Source organism: Denticeps clupeoides, unplaced genomic scaffold (genome assembly GCF_900700375.1).
Source record: "Denticeps clupeoides unplaced genomic scaffold, fDenClu1.1, whole genome shotgun sequence".
Lineage (NCBI taxonomy): Eukaryota > Metazoa > Chordata > Actinopteri > Clupeiformes > Denticipitidae > Denticeps > Denticeps clupeoides.
In genome coordinates, this window is record NW_021629812.1 from 45,024 (window position 1) to 50,172 (window position 5,149).

Consider the following 5,149-nt stretch of genomic DNA (forward strand, 5'->3'; position numbering starts at 1 on the left):
CTGGGTCTCTGGGCAAACAGGTTGCTATTCTGAGCTTGCTGGCCCGGAATACACACCAATCATTAACCACACTTTCTGAGCGATGGGATACTTGGAGGGGATGTGTGTGTGTGTGTGAGTTTGGAGGTTTGCCCATACCCCCCCTTACTAATGTAAATACCGAGTGGTTTTAAATGCCTTTAAAATTCTTTACATTTGTAAAGTCCTCCAAAAATGTGCTGAGTCATTGAAACACGGATCTCTGTAATGAGTCCAACAAGAAACATCTGTTGAAGTTGACTCAGATCTGATCTTGGTGGATTGAGACCCCCCTGTAGAGTTTTGTTCCAGCCATAATCTAAACAAGGTGATGGTTTCATTTTTCTCCCCAGGGCATCATCTAGTTGAATTAGGTGTGTGATATCACAAAGTTCCCACAGACGACCACCCTCCTAAAATACAAGGAGCTCATTCTCACTTCCTGCGTCCTGCTGCCAAGTGTGCATTTTTCTTCATGCTGAGGAAACATTTCATAACACATGAGCCCACAGCAGGACCCATGGTGGCTAAGAAATAAAGGACAAAGCAAACCAGATTCTGCACGTGGACATAGTCTCCATGGCTGTTGGAGGGTTCTTATTTAAAAGTCATTGAACAAGGCTATGAGGTGGGTGTAACAGGTGGATACTGGTTTTATAGGGGATTAAAAAAAATTGAAGTATATAAAATTGCAGTATATAATTCTGCTATTCTGCCTTGCAGAATGCTATATTTGCAGCAGTTGTGCCAGAACACCATGCTATGCGTGACATTTACTATAAAACCATCATATTAACTGTCATTATATTGAAAATTATGTACTATTTGCTATACATAGATTTAGTAACACAATAACCATCTAGAACTATGTCTGGTCATCATGAGCTGAACAGCAAGCCTTCTATGTTCACCCAGCATAACCATCAAGATTGGCCATCATGACCAACATCACCCAGCACTGATCTTCACTTTGCCAGGTGGGCTAAAAAGCAGTGTCAAAAACACAGAAATTGCATTCAGTATCCTGAAAAACACTGCACTCACGACACCGAGCAAGAGGACAACCCAGGTGCAGTGGCCTAGTGGTAAAGGAAGCGGCCCCATAATCAGAAGGTTGCCAGTTTTAATCCCAATCCGCCAAGGTGCCACTGAGCAAAGCACCGTCCCCACACACTGCCCCCCGGGCGCCTGTCCTGCTCACCAAGGGTGATGGTTCAAGGCAGACGACACAATTTGTTGTGTCACCGTGTGCTGTGCTGCAATGTTTCACACTGACAATCACTGGTATCGCTTTCACTTCAGGTGCTTAAACAGTTTATTGTAATGAAGGGCTCTACTTGGGGCAAATGGAATTAGAGACGGAGAAAGGAAAGGTTACACTCACTCGTGGAACACACACACACACACACACACACACACACACACACTGTGTGAACTTACACACACAAAGACACTCTGACAAGACCTGTGGGCGAGGGCGAGGTCAGGATCTGCTTGACGGCCCTGCCAGCCCACTGACCACACTTGTGCGGCCCACTCGGGGTCCTGCCCTGCACACACCGACCACACGCACAATACACACTCAACAATACCACATACTCACACCCCACGGACAGGCAGATCGCAGTACCGGACCCTGGAACACTAGTGCAGGTACTCCTTTAAAGGACGGGAACAAGGTGCAGAGAATCAGGAAGGGGCGGGGCCTGGACACCGGTGCAGATTGTTACAGGTTTGTAGATATAATGAATAGGAATGAATATGAATGAATTACTGGTAACGAAATTTGACTACATTGACCAAACTGTAAATAAAAATAATGTTAAATTTTACATCTCTTCACAAAAAAAGCAACATACATGAATTCTGAAAAAAGGTGGGGATACAGCTGCTGTCAGCCACACTTAAGAAACAGAAAGACCCTAGTGTGGAACAGAATAGGTTTCATGATGAAGGAAAAAATGTGCACACGCCACAGAGCTTGGCAGAAGAAGCAGTGGTAAATAACAAGTTAGATGAGGGGCTGCAGGTGTCATGTGTGTGTGACAGGCGATCAAAAGCTGCCCTCATGCCACCCTGACAGCTACTATGGCAGAATCACTATGTAGCATAGCCAGAGCAAAATGGACGTGGAAACCCCCAACTTTTTCTAGCATGTGTTCTCCTGTTTTAACTGGAATGCAAGACACTTTTCCCATAAAAGTATTTTAAAATATTTATTATTATTTCTATTATTATATTTTTCTTCCATAGCAGCTGGAGGCATATTCTGTGTAACAGTAAAGCTATATTTAGCCATCTATTTATGGACTGCTTGGAAGGTATCTATAGAGATTTTTTTGTGTGGAAATTGCCAGCACATTGCTGTATTTTACAACAACAACAAAAAATGCCTCAGCCGATGCACCTTTGATCAATAATCCTCAACTTTAATGCAGGTGACACCACATAAAATACAAACCATTCCCAGGGGGGTTACAGTCTCCAGGTTTGCATTGCCAGAAAATGAACAGGGGCCATAAAATGAACTCCATGCTCCCTCTGGCTTGTGTAGGTTGTTATGTTAACAGACTCCTGACCTTCTGGCAGGGCGGAAGCGCTGGGCAGGGTGAAGGGTACAGCTGTCCGGAGTCAATAATCCAGACAGGCAATATTATATTTCACAATATTGACAAAGTTCTGTGGATGCAGAACAAAACATCTCAACCGTAAAGAAAGAGGTCCAGTTGCCATGTCACAATATACTATACAGTATTATGCAAAATGCAGCATATACCTGAACATGCACATTTCCTGTGAAAACATCATTGACCCATAGAGATTTGGACTCTGCAAATCCTCTGAAGGTGGTTTGTGGTATCTGGCACCATGACAAAAGCAGCAGATTCTTTAAGCAAAGTTTCCCAACCCTGGTCCTGGAGGAACATCTGCTAGTAAATTTTCATTCCAACCCACATGGCTTCACAACCTGCCACACTCATTATTCCGCCATTACGAAACACCTAGGCTTAATAAAAGTAGGGTTGGGGTGAAGTTGGAAAAGTTGGTAATCACTGCTTGTACATCATGAGGGCTTCACAGATTGGACTTGTTTTCCATCACATCCCACAGATGCTTGATTGATTTAAGTTTTAGGCATTATGTGGTCCAATTTAACACATTGAACTTGTTTGATTGAAGGATACAAAGTCAATACAACCTCAGATTCAGTGAGTAATTTCCCATCATGATGAGCATTAAGGATTTCAGCAATTTGTGGTCCTCTAGATGATCTAGATGATCCTACAGTTCACAAATCAGTGGTCATATAGTTGGTTTTGTCTTCATTATAAAGCAAAAGGTATGTCCTTGCATAGGCCAATGACAGATTGGTCAGAACGTTGTTATGAAATGTTTAAGACTGATTAGCATTCAGAAGAGTCTGCATTAGTTGAAGGTCACAATGCAGTATGCTTTGTGGGAACATTTCTGGGCCATTTCCACATGCCTGTGTCCATTTGTGTGTGTTAGACAGAGTGAGAAAGAAGGATGTGTGTAATACTGCATGACTACAGTAGAGCACTGCTGGATTCAGGATGGTGTTGATCTAGTCCTGGAGGAAGAAATCATTTCTGGTAAAAAAATCTTAGTATTTATCATTCTTGAAAATGGTTATATAACATTCATTGCAAGGTTATCTAACTAGAGGGTCTAGGCCTTCGCTTAGTCAGAATGTCCTAAAAAAATTCTCTCCAGATAGTCAGGCCACATTGAGTCACGCTTGGTTTTCCCATTTAAACTGTGCAGCAGGTGACACTGAGTGATCATCAGATGGTGGTGGATGTTTACATTTACATTTTCATTTACAGCATTTATCAGACGCCCTTATCCAGAGCGACTTACAATCAGTAGTTACAGGCACAGTCCCCACCTGGAGCAACTCAGGGTTAAGTGTCTTGCTCAGGGACACAATGGTAGTAAGTGGGATTTGAACCTGGGTCTTCTGGTTCAAAGGCGAGTGTGTTACCCACTAGGCTACTACCACCCTGTTCATTGTGGAGTGATGGCTTGAAGCCAGCATAGTAATATACTGCTTGGACACCTATTGCACACTCACTCTACCCTGGAAGGGAGTCCCTTTCTGACTCACACCTTCCCGAGGATTCTTCCTTTTTTTCCCTTCATGAGTTTTACCTTGTGTGCAGAAAGGGTTAAAATGTGGAAAGTGTCAGTAGTTGGGCCTGTCAAAGCCCATTGAGACATACTGTATGTGATTTGGGGCTAAATAAGAAATAAATGTTGTTGTTGAACGCTAAACCCTCACAGCTCCAGTGAATGAAACCTTTAATCAGTCACTATAGAGGAAATCCAATTTGCTTTTAAACTGTAGGCTCTTGTGATAAAGTTATAATGATTGTGCAACAGACTGGAGATTCTGCTGATGTGTTGAGTGAATTGTGAAAGGACAGGAAAAAAAAGTTATTAGTCAGAGTAACGTTGAGCACTCAACACTTCCAGGACTCTACAGTGGGATGGAGTTGATTATGTGTCTAATGCATGTGGCTACTTCGCTCATTTCCCAAATCTGTGAGCTCCAGCTATCTTGGTGTGATGTAATTAGATGTGTCACTCATCTTATAAAACCATCTCACTGAAGCGCTGCTGGCGAAAGGATAGACGTCCTGAAAACAGTGAAACCTTGCATTAAGCACTGGTGTGCTCCAACTCGTGCTCATAAATGTTAGGGAGCAAGGTCTTGTGATTCCGTACTTCCAAATTGCTTTCCCATTCTGCTTGGTAAGCAGTTCATAAACGAGAAACAGATTTTGGTGGTGCACGTTCTTCGCGCTTTATTGGGTGCGCGTCCCCAGCTTCTTGGGAGAGGGGAAAGAAGAAGCTGGCCGCACATAAAGTGCCCTGCCATGTTAGTTACGTGGGCCACCCTAACAAACGTCAGCTTCGGCTGGAGGTGAGTTCCATCACAGGAGAAGCTGCTCCGAGCTGCGTCACGCCAGTGTTCACGTCACTCAGGAGGAGGACCGTCCGGGTTCTTGCGTCCTTTCGGTGTTTTTAGAGCGCCTTAAACATTCGTCATAAATGTCATAATATCAAGTAAAATGTTTTTTTGCATCTGGCTCATCCTGTAAGCTGG